General features: G+C 43.7%; 1 protein-coding gene across 4 annotated transcripts in view; it reads right to left on the bottom strand.

Annotated features, from left to right (window-relative positions):
• Positions 1-5,041: 5,041 nt before the first annotated feature.
• Positions 5,042-16,504, bottom strand: part of DYNC2I1 (dynein 2 intermediate chain 1) — a 123,572-nt gene continuing 112,109 nt past the window's right edge. For 3 of the 4 annotated variants that reach the window (XR_012511975.1, XR_012511974.1, XR_012511971.1), the window contains one exon: positions 5,042-16,013. The gene's annotated coding sequence lies outside the window, so the exon portion shown is untranslated. The remainder of the gene's footprint in view (positions 16,014-16,504) is intronic. The other variant, XR_012511972.1, reaches the window with a different exon arrangement.

Raw genomic sequence — 16,504 nt, forward strand, 5'->3', positions numbered from 1 at the left:
GATGCATGAATTTATGGATGGTTGGATGGATGAATGGGTGCATGGATGAATAGATGGATATATGGATAATGAATGGATGCATAGATGCATGGATGGATGAATGCATTGATGGATGGATGGATGCATAGATGGATGGGTGCATGAATGAATGGGGGTGCATGAATGAATGGATGCATGGATAATGAATGGATGCATGGATAATGAATGAATGCATTAATGGATGGATACACGGGTGCATAGATGTATGGATGGATGAGTACATGTATGAATTCCTGGATAAAGGATGGATGGATGGATGGATGGATGGATGGATGGATGGATACATGGATATATGGATGAGTAGATGGATGATGCATGGATAATGGATGGATTCCTGGATGGATGCATGAGTGGATTCATAAATCCTTGGATGGATGGATGCATGCATTCATGAATGAGTGAATGCATGGATGAATAGATGCATGGATGATGGATGGATGTATAGATGGACAGATGCATGCATGCATTTATGGATAGATGGATGGATAGAATACATAGATGGATGCATGCATAAATGGATAGATACATGGATGGATGGATGCATGGATGCATGGAAGGATGAAATAGTCCTCTTTTCCTCTCCTCTATGGAAATTGATGATGTACATTTCTAATCTGCATTGTGCACTAAAGGCAGTCCCTTCCTCCAACTAGAAGTCACAAAATCTCTTAGAAAATCACTAGCAGCCAAACAATTGTGAACTGTCACCAACCTAGTTTAAGCCTACTTAATCCACTTAGCAAAGACCATTACTCAAGTATAATTACATTTCTTATGAAATGATGCTATTAAACTCAATAAATATTTGTTAAATGAATAGCAAGATACCATTTCTAAAAACACTGGAGCAGTTGACCAGGATATGGATAAGAAGATGCTGAATATGACCCTGAATTCTGAACTACTGCTTGGAGAAAATGTGAGTGCATACAGCATGCAATTTGAGCAGAGGCTCCCCAAAGCCCGCAGGAGCTTTTGTAATTGCATGTTCATTATGAACACATAACTAAACTGGTAACATTGATTTTCAATTAGAAGACCACATTAAGGTTTTGGTGTCTGGGCATTCATGTGGACATATTCCCTGTGTAATTAAAACACAGCCTTCATTTCAGAGGACACAGTGCAATCTGTGACCTGCCTTGATGAAAAGGATGGGAAAGAAAAGTCCTGAGAGTGACACTGGCTTACAGGAGAACCAACACATTTTTGTGACTGCAAGAGATGTGTTCTGGTTTGCAGACCTTGGGAGCAGCTCCCAGTGGGAACACCACCCCTCATAGACTCCTAAACAAACCTGTCCTCTACTTGGCACTGACTACAGTAGTTTTGGAGGCACAGGACAAATCACACTTTTTTTCTTTTTGTTTTTTTTTTGCCAATATCAACATTTCCATTACATCAAGTTAAAATTGCCCTGAAAAGCTACCTTGCAGAGGAAAATTTCAGCAAAGGTCCCCAGTGGCAGTCTGGAGCAGGTGTGGACAGGGAACTGACTGCTGCTGGCTGCCCCTGACCAATGAGCCCCAGGCTATCTCAGTGGGAGGAGCAAAGATGTCCACCATTGCTGAAGGTGCTATGGGTGTTTCAGTGCCACCCAATGGAGTTAGCATCTTCTTCCTGGGAAGATCTGACCCTGCAGCTGGCTGGCCCCCAAGTAAAGGACTGGAATCACAGTCTGTTCTGAAAAGGGCAGACCATTCATATGGCCTGGGAGCAGCACATGTGCTTAGAGACAAACACTGGGTGAGGAGCCCAGCTTTCTCTAGAAACTAAAACCCATTCCCATGTATCAGCGACAAGCTCACTCCCTGTGCCTCTTCCATCCTCTCTTGACCTGTTCCAGGAGAGCAGCAGACAAGGTTTGGGAATGAGGCCATGCAGCCAAGGTGGACAAGATAGAAGAAAACAGGGAGACAAAATGTGCGTGGACCCACACCATGTCCACTACTGTTTTTTGCCACTTCACATTTTGGGTTCTGAAAAGATTCAGCACCAGGAGTCTTTCTCTCCATGTTATCTGAAATAAATATTTACTGAGCAGCTCTTATGTGCCAGGCTCTGCATTTGGTACTTAGAGTATATCTGTGAACAAGCAAAGCACAAAAAAGACCTCCATCCTGAAGGGCCCTTGTTGACCTCTGAGCCTGCCCACCCTGCAGAGACTCGTTGATAGGATTTGGCTGTATCTCCACTCCAATCTCATCTTGAATTGTAGCTCTCATAATTCCCATGTGTTGTGGGAGGGATCTGGTAGGACATAACAGAATCATGGGGCAGTTTCCTCCATACTGCTCTCGTGGTAGGGAAAAAGTCTCGTGGCATATGAGGAAATGCTTTTTACTTGGTTCCCTCATTTTCCTCATCTGCTGCCATGTAAGGCATGCCTTTCACCTTCCGCCATGATTGCGAGGCCTCCTCAGCCACGTGGATCTGTGAGTTTGCTAAACCATTCTTTCTTTATGTTACCCAGCCTTGGATATGGCTTTATCAGCAACATGAAAATGGACTAATGCAGTACATTGGTACCAGTGCAGTGGGATGCTGCTGTAAAGATACCTAAAAATGTGGAAGCAACTTTGGAGCTGGGTAACAGGCAGAGGTTGGAACAGTTTGGAGAGCTCAGAAGACAGGAAAATGTGGGACAGTTTGGAACTTCCTAGAGACTTGTTGAATGGCTTTGACCAAAATGCTGATAATGATATAGACAATAAAATCCAGGCTGAGGGGGCCTCAGGTGCAGATGAGGTACTTGCTGGGAACTGGAGCAAATGTGGCTCTTGTTATGTTTTAGCAAAGAAATTGGCAGCATTTTGTCCCTGCCCTAGAGATTATGAAACTTTGAATTTGAGAGAGATTATTTAGGATATCTGGTGGAAGAAATTTCTAAGTGGCAAAGCATTCAAGAGGTGACTTGTGTGCCATAAGGGCATTCAGTTTTATAAGAGAAGCAGAGCAGAATTTGCAGCCTGACAATGTAATAGGAAAAAAAAAAAAAAAAAAACATTTTGAGGAGAAATTCAAGCCAGCTGCAGAAATTTCCATAAGAAGCTGAATATTGATTGCCAAGACAATGGGGAGAATGTCTCCAGGACATGTCAGAGGTCTTCATGGGAGCCCCTCCCATTACAGGCCCAGATGCCTGGGAAGAAAAAATGGTTTCATGAGTAAGGCATAGGGTCCCTCTGCTGTGTGCAGTGGCCAATGTACAGCTCAGGTCATGGCTTCAGAGGGTGCAAGCCCCAAGCCTTGACAGCTTCCATGTGGTGCTGAGCCTGCAGGTGCAGAGAGGTCAAAAATTGAGGTTTGGGAACCTCCACCTAGATTTCAGAGGATGTATGGAAACGCCTGGATGTCCAGGCAGAAGTTTGCTGCAAGGTCAGAGCCCTCATGGGAAACCTATGCTAAGATACTGTGGAAGGCAGATGTGGGTGGGCACCCCTCAGAGTCCCCACTGAGGTGCTGCCTAGTGGAGCTGTGAGAAGAGGGCCACCGTCCTCCAGACTCCAGAATGGTAGATCCACCAACAACTTGCACTGTGCACCTGGAAAATCCACAGACACTCAACACCAGCCCATGAAACCAGCCAGGAGGGAGACTGTACCCTGCAAAGTCACAGGGGTAGAGCTGCCCAAGACCATGGGAACCCACCTCTTACATCAGTGTGACCTGGATGTGAGAGATGAAGTCAAAGGAGATCATTTTGGAGCCTTAAGATTTGGCTGCCACACTGGATTTTGGACTTGTATGGGGCCTGTAGCTCCTTTGTTTTGGACAATTTCTCCTATTTGGAATGGGTGTATTTATCTGATACCTGTACTCCCATTGTATATAGAAAGCAACTAACTTGCTTTTGATTTTACAGGCTCATGGGCAGAATGAGTCTCAGTTGAGACTTTGGACTGTGGACTTTACAGTTAATGCTGAATTAAGACTCTGAGGAACTGCTGGGAAGGCATGATTGGCTTTAAAATGTGATGACATGCGATTTGGGAGGGTCCAGGGGCAGAATGATATGATTCAGCTGTGTCCCCACCAAAATCTCAACTTGAATTTTAGTTCCCATCATTCCCATGTGTTATGGGAGACCCAGTGGGAGATAACAGAATCACAGGGGCAGTTTCCCCCAAATTGTTCCCATGGTAGTAATAAATCCCACAAGATCTGATGGTTTTATAAAGGGAAACCTGTTTCACTTGATTCCTTCATCTTCTCTCATCTACTGCCATGTGAGATGTGCCTTTCACCTTCTGCCATGATTGTGAGTCCTCTCCAGCCACATGAAACTGTGAGTCCATTAAACATCTTTTTCTTTGTTAAGTTATCCAGTCTCAGGTATGTGTTTATCAGCAGCATGAAAACAGACTAATACACTCGTGCTGGAGTTCATCTCTTTCCTCAGGTTGAACACTTAGATCCTAATTTTTCACCAGTGTAAGCAGGGCTGCTGTCAATATCCTGGTGTGGAACTTTGGAATCAGAAGCCAGCCTATATTTCAGGCAGGTGGAGGGCCAGTGAGATAGCTTCGGGCTGGCCTGGCCTGGCCCCAGAGGGGTGGATGTGGCTCAGAGTTCATCGCAAATCTGGCTTCCATGTCCTTGCTGGAAAAATCAGCACATCAGACCAAAGCTTAAAACTCACTTCTAAAACAACATTCTGTGGTCAGGACTCTGCAATGCCATTTTAAATTTATTCACAAAATCTGGAGTAGACGGTTTTGGAATGGTTTTGATGAATGGTCTATATTCAGCCTTAGATCTGCCAGATATTTCTGAGACATTCCTTGCTGAAACTCATGAGAAAGCCACTCAAGCAGAAGTGTTTACTCCCAGACTCACTCGAACAGAAGACTTTCCCATGCAAGCCCTGGAGCCAGTCCTTGGGTCACCCTTTGGGTCTGGGGGAAGCGAGAGGTGGTCCTCTTACTGGAAGAGGAGGTCTCTACCCCAAGAGAGGCTTCTTGGATCTCACACAAGAGGGAATTCAAGGTCAGTCACAGAGCACAGTGAAAGAAGCACGTTTATTAGAAATGACTCTGTTACGGAGCAGAAAGCAAGCCGAGGACACACCGACATTGTTTTCCATTTTTCTTACACAGGAGTCTTGTCTGCAAAGCGAAGCGAAGCTGTGCATATGTGCAGGTGAGCAGATAGCATGACAAAGTTTATTATTCCACTGGTTAAAAAAAAAATCCTTGACTTTTTAGCATGTCAGTCATCAAAGCATGACTCTTACGATCTTCAAAGCATAGACTGTCATAGATACTGGACGTCTGGGCTTTCTATTCTTGGAGTTAGTCCTTGCAGGCATCATCAAGCTGCTTCTTTAGCTGTAAACATCTTAGGACCATGGCTGGTACATGGCAAGGAGTGCCTTGCTAGTTTAAGATGGCATTGATTTCAAAATGGCATCACCCTGGCTCCCCTGGATGCTTGCCTCCCTAATGGTCTGGTGACTGCCCACGGGGCTGCTGTTCAAGTCCACGGCAGGAAGCAGCCTCTTCCCTGAGCCTCCCAATCCTCCAGATGACTTCTCCCCTGGACCCTCAGGTCCCGGGATGCAAACACCAGAGGTGCAGAGGCCTGGAGCTCCATGCTGCACTGTGGCCAGCCCGGTCTGACTGGCAAGGCCCATAAACACTGGTGCATAATCATGAAAGTGGGAAGGGAGTGGACAGGGAAACAGGCATCACTCAGTCTCCAGATTTCTCGAAAGGAGAATCAACGCCAAATCCAAAGTCGTTACCTGAACCCAAAGTCACAGAGCCTTCTCCCCTGTGACTTCTCCTGAGACTTGAGGGTGGTCCCGCCCCTCCATCTCCAGCAAACGCTCTGAAAATTCACATCTGCTCACAACACTGTCCTATGTGAACGTGTCTGGGGGCTCCCTTCCACCACAGGGCCATGCCAGACACAGTGGCCTTGCCCGTGGCCCCTCCCCACCCAGCCCACCTCCCCCACATCCTTGTAGACCCTCTACCATCAATGTCTGCTGCTCCCTTCCCATGGCCCCTTTGGCTGGGGGTCTCCCACACTGCCCACCCCTCATTCTGGAGACCACCAGGGGGTCCCTAGGAAGCATGCCTCGGACCCTGAGGTGACATCACCATCCCCACAGTGCACCTGCAGTCTGGACCATCTTTTCCACCAGCTCCCAGCATCCTTGCTGTGTCTGCCTCTGTCCATTGCTTTCTGTGTTTACAAAGTCCTTGGTGAGAAGCACCACTAAGTGTGTGGAGATGTGGGTACAGAAAAATATCAAAACATCAAGGAACAGGCTTAGGGGAGAAGCCTCACTCAGAGGTGAGAAGGGTGAGGCCCAGGGTCTCACTGTCCCAAGGGGGTCCAGGGCTAGGCTCTAGGGGTAAAGCCTGGATGCCACTTATGTGTGCAGGTGTTGGGACCTGAGGTTTCATGCAGGAATTCAGGTGTTTCCTGGGATAACCCCTGGCTGCCTTGTGGGAAATTGGGTTAATTAAGAGATGCCAGGTGACCCATCACCAGTCAGCCTAAAGAGAACTTCCAGACCATCTGCAGGCAGTCCTGCTCGGTGCTCCTCACATCTTGCTCATGGTGCCTGGTGCTGGGAAGTCACCAATATGCCTTTGCTGAGCGGGCGAGTCATGCATGGAGTGGGTGATTCGTGCATGGCGTGGTCAGGTGCAGTGCGTCTGACCTGACAGTGTATCTGTCAGGCAGTCGACACCAGCAGCTTCAGGCAAAGCCTGTTGCCCTGAGCAGGGTTCGTGGGGACTGCCACCATTTGCAGGCTGGGATGCAGCACAGACCCAGGCCCAGCCCAGCTCAAGCTGGACAGGAGCTTCAGCCACCTGCCCCAGCCTGATCTCGGCTCCACACACAGTAAGATTTGGCCTTCCCTGTAGGCTTCTTCCTGAGCTCTGCTATTTTTCTGCTTTGGAGTCTTCATGCTCAAGTTCAGACTTTCCCTTACAACCAGGAGGACTCTGGAGGACAGGCCTCGGCAAAGCTTACCTGTGGGTTTTTTTAGAATTGACATAAGCCTCCCTGGTGTCATTGCACTGATGATAGAGGCTCTCTCCATGGTTTGGCATCTAGCAGCACTTAAAGAGAGCCACAAAGTTTACAGCAGGGACTGAGCAGGGACTGAGCAGAATCAGCAGGGACTGATTCTGGGCTGAATCACGGTTTCCAGTTAAAAAGAGACTTGGCAGGGACCAGTCCGCAAGGCCCTCTAAGTGCCCTTAGCCTTGGCTTCTGTTCATTTTATTTTGATGAAAGAAGGCAAGGCCGAGCCATAGAGACAGAGTGAACCTTGAACTATTCAGGGTGTCCAAGAAAAGTCACCATAGAATCCTCCAGTATACAAATGATCCTTTCAAAGACTTCCCAAGGCAAATGAGGCCGGATGAGGGTTTCTGCACCACAGCCCAAGCCTCATCCTCCTCTGCTGCCTGGTTCTGAGGGTGGCTATAATAAGCTGTAAAAGTACCAAAGGTTTGAAAGGTATTTAACAGTAAAAATGAGACAAACTGAGTGATTAGTCCCCAGATGTAAGCACCTGGATGGAGAGGGGAGTGGGAGATAAGAGCTTTAGGGAGACAGGAGGATGCTGGTGGCAATGTCCTGGGTCTATCTCACTGAGAATCTCAGGGAAATGCCAGCACTGACTCTTGTTGCACAAAAGAAGAAGGTGCAGTCCCCAGGTGCATATTCCACTCTTATTCCTCGGAAGGTAGAAACACCATCTGTGGCTGGGCATAGTGGCTCATGCCTGTAATCCCAGCACTTTGGGAGGCCAAGGAAGGTGGATCACGAGGTCAAGAGATCGAGACCATCCTGGCCAACATGGTGAAACCCTGTCTCTACTAAAAATACAAAAAAAGTTAGCTGGGCATGGTGGCGCACACCTGTAGTCTGAGCTACTCGGGAGGCTGAGGCAGGAGAATTGCTTGAACATGGGAGGAGGAGATTGCAGTGAGCCGAGGTCATGCCACTGCACTCCAGCCTGGTGCCTGGTGACAGAGTGAAACTGTCTCAAAAAAAAAAAAAAAAGACAGAAAAGAAAAAGAAATGCCATCTGTGGTGGTTCAGGGTGACCAGTGCCTCAGAGCCTGATTTTCCTGTGGGTTTCAGGGCAGGGCAAGCTTCCTGGCTCCATCTGCAGCTCCAGCTTTCCTGGCCAGCCCCTGTCCTGAGAGCCAAGTGTCCATCCTGCCGTTAGTGCTGCCTAATTCTTGAGTAAACAGCTGCCATATTGATGAACATCATTTGTCCTGATTGATGTGGGGGTTTCCTGGATTTTAGCAAATATTTATTCAATTTATCAGCTGCACAATACAACGTCGCCATTTATGACACTATTATTCTGCCCTCACCAGGGTCCGGCCTTTGAAATGTAACCTCTGTTTATCTAGGGACTTCTACTAAGCTTTAACATTTTATTCCAGGATAGTACTTGGCCCTGGAAACACGAAAGGCAGAGATTTGACTGTTATAAGGAGAAAAATAAATCTTTTGTCATTTTAAAAGATGAATTCAAGTTAATGGACCTAGAAACGTTGGCTGAGCCACCAAATGGAGACATGTGTACTCACAGTTCCAGGCTATAAATAATCACAGCATCTGGCTAGTGAGCACCCAGTGCTGTAAAGAATTACTGGACCACAAAAATAAGGCTTCAGTAATGTATAAAGAACCCCCACAAATCAGCAACAAAAAAACAAACAGCTTGATCCAAAAATGGTCAAAGGACTTGAATAGACAATTTCTTCAAATAAGAAATACAAATGGCCAATAAGCTCATGGAAAGACACTCAACATCACAAGTCATTAGGGAAACTCAAATCAAAACCACAATGAGATATCACCTGACATCCATTAGGGTGGCAAGTATCAAAAAATAGAAGAGAGCAAGTGCTAGGGATGCGAAGAAACTGGAGGATGTGCAGACACCGGGACCCTTTACATTGCTGAAGGGGACATAAAACACTGCAACAGCTGGGGAAGACAGTTTGGTGGCTCCTCGAAACCTTAAAACTAGAATTGCCATATGATCCAGCAATTTCACTTCTGGATGCTTATCAAAAAGAACTGAGAGTGTGGGCTTGTGCAGAAGCCTGTGTGCCCATGTTTAGGGCTCCTTTATTCACACCCACTAAACATGGACACAACCCAAGTGTCCACTAATGGATGAATGCATAAACAAAATGTGGTCTATCCATACAGTAAAACATGAATCAGCCTTTAAAAAAGGAAGGAGGCTAGGCATGGTGGCTCACACCTGTAATCCCAGCACTTTAGGAGGCAGAGGTGGATGAATCATGAAGTCAAGACATCAAAACCACCTTGGTCAACATGGTGAAATCCCCTCTCTACTGAAAAATACAAAAATTAGCTGGGCATGGTGGCACGCACCTGTAGTCCCAGCTACTCAGGAGGCTGAGGCTGGAGAATTGCTTGAACCCGGGAGGCAGAGATTGCAGTGAGCCGACATCGCGCCATTGCACTCTAGCCTGGCGCCTGGCAACAGAGCAAAATTCTGTCTCAAAAAATAAAAAATAAAAAAAGGAAGGAAATTCTGACACATGCTACTGTGCAGACAAACCCCGAGGACATTATGCTAGGTGAAATAAGCCAGACACAAAAGGCCCAAATTGTGATTCTGCTCAGAGACCAACAGTTATCACAGAGCCTGAAGGTAGAAGGGGATGGGGGATGGGGAGTACTTGCTTAAGAGGGCAGAATTCCAGTTTGGGAAAATGAAGAAGTTTTAGGGTGGATGATGGTGATGGTCACACATCATGGTGAATGTACTTAATTCCACAGACCTGTGTACTTAAAAATAGTTAAAATGACTCATTTTATGTTAAGGAGCCTTCAGTGATGGTCTCAGGTGAGCTGGTGTCATGAGTGGGAGACAGTGAAGGTGTGGACGTGTGGTTCATGGTGCAGCAGGTTCAGCCCTGGGGACCCAAAAAGCAGCACTGAATGTCAACTCAAAAAAATGAAACAAAGGCAGGGCTCGCCTTTCTGTTTGTAATTAAGTCTCACCTTTCTGTGAGAATTAAGAATTAAGTCTTCACCTCCATCCTGCCTGTGTTCCTAACTTTGAAAGCCATGGTGGCCATGGGGCATGGAGAAGCCAGATACCCGCTTCCAATCCCCCAGGAGCAGGGGCCTAAGGACATGCCCCAAGGGGCCAGGTGTGACTTTCCATCTGTTTTTTCTTTTCCTTTTTTGTTTTCACTTTTCTTTAAGAGTTTATCTTTTTAGACAGCTTTAAATTCACATCAAATTACAAAAAAGATATGAGTTCCATTTAACTCCTCTGAGCTAAAGGAGCATGTTCTAACCCAATGCAAGGAAGCTAAGAAGCTTGAAAAAAGGTTAGAGGAATTGCTAACTAGAATAACAGTATAGAGAAAAACATAAATGACCTGATGGAGTTGAAAAACACAGCACGAGAACTTTGTGAAGCATACACAAATATAATAGCCCAATTGATCAAGCAGAAGAAAGGATATCAGAGATTGAAGATCAACTTAATGAAATAAAGCATTAAGACAAAATCAGAGAAAAAAGAATGAAAAGGTATGAACAAAGCCTCCAAGAAATATGGGACTATGTGAAAAGACCAATCCTACGTTTGACTGGTGTATCTAAAAGTGACAGGGAGAATGGAACCAAGTTGGAAAACACTCTTCAGGATATTATCTAGGAGAACTTCCCCAACCTAGCAGGCAGGTCAACATTCAAGTCCAGGAAATACAGAGAACACCACAAAGATACTTCTCAAGAAGAGCAACCCAAGACACATAATTATCAGATTCACCAAGATTGAAATGAAGGAAAAAATGCTAAGGGCAGCCAGAGAGAAAGGTCAGGTTACCCACAAAGGGAAGCCTGTCAGACTAACAGCAGATCTCTCTTCAGAAGCCCTGCAAGCCAGAAGAGAGTGGGGAACAGTATTCAACATTCTTCAAGAAAAATATTTTCAACCCAGAATTTCATATCCAGCCAAACTAAGCTTCATAAGTGAAGGAGAAATAAAATCCTTTACACACAGCAAATGCTGAGAGATTTTGTCACCACCAGGCCTGCCTTACAAGAGCTCCTGAAGGAAGCACTAAATATGGAAAGGAAAAACCAGTACCAGCCACTGCAAAAGCATACCAAATTGTAAAGACCATGGACACTATGAAGAAACTACATCAACTAATGGTCAAAATAACCAGCTATCATCATAATGCCAGGATCAAACTCACATATAACAATATTAACCTTAAATACAAATGGGCTAAATGCCCCAATTAAAAGACACAGACTGGCAAATTGGATAAAGAATCAAGACCTATCAGTGTGGTGTATTTAGGAAACCCATTTCATGGGCAAAGACACACATAGGCTCAAATTAAAGGGATGGAGAAATATTTACCAAGCAAATGGAAAGCAAAAAAAAAAAAAAAAAAAAGTAGAAGTTGCAATCCTAGTCTCTGGTAAAAGAGACTTTAAACCAACAAAGATCAAAAAAGACAAAGTAGGGCATTAATAATGGTAAAGGGATCAATGCAACAAGAAGAGACTTAATTATCCTAAGTCTAAGAGACTTAGACTTTCACACAATAATAGTGGGAGATTTTAATACCCCACTGTCAATATTAGACAGATAAATCGGACAGAAAATTAACAAGGATATTTAGGACTCGAGCTCAGCTCTGGACCAAGCAGACCTAATAGACAGCTACAGAATCCTCCACCCCAAATCAACAGAACATACATTGTATTCTAAAATTGACCACATAATTGGAAGTAAAACACTCCTCAGCCAATGCAAAATAATGGAACTCATAATAGTCTCTTAGACCACAGTGCAGTCAAATTAGAACTCAGGATTAAGAAACTCACTTAAAACCATACAACTACATGGAAACTGAACAACCTACTCCTGAATGACTACTGAGTAAATAACTAAATAAGTAAGTTGTTTGAGATCAAATCCCTGAATAGACCAATAACAAGTTCTGATATTGAGGCAGTAATTAGTAGCCTACCAATCAAAAAAAAAAAATGTCCACGACCAGACAGATTGACAGCAAACTCTACCAGAGGTACAAAGAGGAGCTGGTATCATTCCTTCTGTAACTATTCCAATCAATAGAAAAAGAGGGACCCTTCCCTAACTCATTTTACAAGGCATGCACCATCCTGATACCAAAACCTAGCAGAGACACCTAAAAAAATTTCAGGCCAATATCCCTGATAAACATCAAGGCAATAATCCTCAATAAAATACTGGCAAACCAAGTCCAGCAGCACATCAAAAAGCTTATCCACCATGATCAAGTTGGCTTCATCCCTCAGATGCAAGGCTGGTTCAACATATGCAAATCAATAAACACAATCCATCACATAAACAAAACCAATGATGAAAACCACATGATTATCTCAATAGATGCAGAAAAGCCCCTCAACTAAATTTAATACCCCTTCATGATAAAAACTCTCAGTAAACTAGATATTGATGGACCATATCTCAAAATAAGAGTCATTTATGACAAACTCACAGCCAATGTCATGCTCAATGGGCAACAACTGGAAGCATTCCTTTTGAAAACTAGCACTAGACAAGAGTGCCCTCTCTCACCATTCCTATTTAACATAGTATTGGAGGTTCTAGCCAAGGCAATCAGGCAAAAGAGGAATAAAGCCTATTCAAATAGGAAGAGAGAAAGTCAAATTGTCTCTGTTTGCAGATGACATGATTGTATATTTAGAAAACCCCATCATCTTAACTGAAAATCCTCTTAAGCTGATAAGCAACTTTAGCAAAGTCTCAGGATAAAAAAAACAATGTGCAAAAATCACAAACATTCTTATACACCAATAATACAGAGCCAAATCATGAGTGAACTCCCATTCACAATTGCTACAAAGAGAATAAAATACCTGGGAATACAACTAACAAGGGATGTGAAGGACCTCTTCAAGAAGAACTACAAACCGCTGCTCAAAAAAATAAGAGAGGACACAAATACATGGGGAAAAAAATCCATGCTCATGGATAAAAATGGCTGTACTGCCTAAAATAATTTATAGATTCAATGCTGTCCTCATCAAGCCACCATTGACTTTCTTCACAAAATTAGAAAGATTACTTTAAATTTCATATAGAACCAAAAAAGAGCCTGTTTAGCAAAGATAATCCTAAGCAAAAAGGACAAAGCTGGAGGCATCATGCTACCTGACTTCAAACTATACTACAAGGCTACAGTAACCAACACAGCATGGCACTGTTACCAAAACAGATATATAAGCCAATGGAACAGAACAGAGGCCCCAGAAATAATGCCACACATATACCACCATCTAATCTTTGACAAACCTGACAAAAACAAGCAATGGGGAAAGGATTCTCTATTTAATAAATGGTGTTGGGAAAACTGGTTAGCCATATGCCAAAACTGAAACTAGAACCCCTTCCTTAAACCTTATACAAAAATTAACTCAAGATGAATTAAAAACTTAAATGTAAAACCTAAAACCATAAAAATCCTAGAAGAAAACCTAGGCAAATACCATTTAGGACATAGGCATGAACAAAGACTTCATGACTAAAACAGAAAAGCAATGGCAACGAAAGCCAAAACTGACAAATGGTATCTAATTAAACTAAAGAGCTTCTGCACAGCAAAAGAAACTATCATAAGAGTGAACAGGCAACCTACAGGATGAGAGAACATTTTTGCAATCTATCCGTCTGACAAAGGGCTAATATCCAGAATCTACAGGGAACTTAAACAAATTTACAAGAAAAAAACAAACCCATCAAAAAGTGGAAAAAGGATATGAATAGACACTTCTCAAAAGAAGACATTTATGCAGCCAACAAATATGAAAAAAAGCTCATCATCACTGGTCATTAGAGAAATGAAAATCAAAACCTCAATGAGATACCATCTCATGTCAGTTAGAATGGCAATCATTAAAAAGTCAGGAAATAACAGATGCTGGAGAGGATGTGGAGAAATAGGAATGCTTTTATACTGTTGAAATACAATTTGAACCAGCAATCCCATTACTGGGTATATACGCAAAGGATTAGAAATCATTCTACTATAAAGACATATGCACACATGTTGATTGTAGCACTATTCACAATAGCAAAGATTTGGAACCAATCCAAATGCCTATCAATGATAGACTGGATAAAGAAAATATGGCATCTATACACCATGGAATAGTATGCGCCATAAAAAATGATGAGTTTATGTCCTTTGCAGGGACACGAAGTTGGAAACCATCATTCTCAGCAAACTAACACAGGAACAGCAAACCAAATACTTCATGTTCTCGCTCAGTGTGAGCTGAACAATGAGATCACATAGACACAGGGAGGGGAACATCACAAACTGGGGCCTGTCAGCGGGTGGGGAGCTAGGGGAAGGATAGCATTAGGAGAAATGCCTAATGTAGATGACACGTTGATGGGTAAAGCAAAATCACCATGGCAGGTGTATACCTATGTAACAAATCTGCACATTCTGCACATGTATCCCAGAACTTAAAGTATAATAATAATTAAAAAAAAAAGAAACTATTGATTGAAAGACATGTACTAAGTTAGAAAGAACAAATAATTACTGCTAATAAAATATGGCATGCCATGAAATTGTAAGACACATCACAATGTATTCAAAAGCATTAAGATGTTCAAATGAGCATCTTGGAATCTATTGAAATTTGTTAATTTACCTTGTGTATGTTATCCATTGCTGCAAAACACATGATACCAAAAGGAAGGGGCATAACATAGCCACTTTATTTGCTCATAAATCTATGGGTCAGCAGTTTGGGTTAGAGTCAGTCACATGATTCATATGCTTTCTAGCTGGGACATTCTCACAGCTGCATAAGTACCCAGGTAGGCTGGGGAAGGCTGGTCAGGGATGGTCTGGTGAATAAGATTTGCAGGTGTTGGCAGTGGAGCCACAGCTCTCCACACCTCTGCAGCAGAGGAGATAATATGTGCTCACATCATGGTCTCAGGGTCCCATACACAGCAAAAGGGAGACAGCCTCGTGTGCTGACATTTTTCCAGCCTCTGCTTTGCTTGGGTTAAATTTGCTAACATCACATTAGCTAAGGACATCAGACTCAGAGTGAAGAAATAAATTCGATGGGAAGGGTGGCAGAGTTGCATCGCAAAGGGGAAAGCTGACAGAGGGGAGGGGATTGTTGCTGTCATCTTTCCACCCACAAACTTAAAAAAAAAATTCCTAAGGCATCTCTTAACATTTCATATATTATAGTTTAGAAAAATTTCCTGGAGAACAGCTGAATCTTCAGTACTGAAAAATAGATGAGCTGGGCATGTGTTTAGAGATGCTGTTCACACCTGGGATGACTGGACAAAGAGATGTCAGGGCCTTCAGTTCTGCCTGCTTACAAGCTCACAGTCCACTTGTCACTATTCCACAGAGACTTGCAGAAGACACAAGACTCCTGGATCAGAGACAAAGGACTTCATTACAACTCATGACACAGCCAGCAATATGAGCACTGTGTTGACAAGTTCCCTGGGATCCCCAGTCCACAGGCATGGTATGGGGTGCTCCCAGGGATGCTTCACACACACAGGTCAGCATTGCAGATGAGAGGCAGTGGGCCTGGGGAATCTACTGCCTTTACAGGGGGCAGTAAGTGTTCCTCTTCTTTGTCCAGAGGGAGACATTATTTCTTTCTTCAGGGTTGTTCCCTGCAAATGCTACCCCCCCAAAAAAATGGCCCAAGAAAAGATCAGAGCCTTGAATCCTTGACACACACACCAAAAACATGCAAAGACTCAGGACATGGCAGATTACCTTCCCAGGCAAGGGGATTGTGCATTCCTCCCCATGTTGCAGAGCTAGTTAGGTGGAAATCAGGCCATCCAGCTCCCTGTCCTCTGGCACCCAGCGGGTTGTCATGTGACTTGGGCTCTCAATTGAATGCTTCTGTGGGGACAGGCAGGAAATTGTTCAAAAGTGAAGGTGAGTGGTAAGTTTCCACTTACACCACTGGTATCTAGAATCCAGGGGCATTGGCAGTGGTCAGTGTCCAGAGGTAGGAAAAGACATCTGTAAACATGAAGTGAATTGCAATGCACTGGTCAAGTTTTCCTGCCTCCCACCCGCTTTGGCTCCAGCCTGTTTGCCCCACTCTTGCTCTGCAGCTCTTCCATGGATGCTGCAGACTTCCCAGATCCTCAGTATAAATTCATTACTGTTTAAGTTAGGCTGATGATACTTAAAATTTTAAAAGCTGTCTTTAGTAGAAACTTGACATTCTTATACAATATTTTTGATGCCAGAAACATATTAAAACCTAAAAAACAAGCCATGAAGTTAAAAGAAGTTAAATCTAGTTTCTATGATGTCTTAAGCGCTATATACAGTATTTAATTTCTAAGTTCTTGAACAAACAGAAAAATGTGATTTATACATAT

Source organism: Saimiri boliviensis, chromosome 10 (genome assembly GCF_048565385.1).
Source record: "Saimiri boliviensis isolate mSaiBol1 chromosome 10, mSaiBol1.pri, whole genome shotgun sequence".
In the NCBI taxonomy this organism is placed as follows: Eukaryota; Metazoa; Chordata; class Mammalia; order Primates; family Cebidae; genus Saimiri; species Saimiri boliviensis.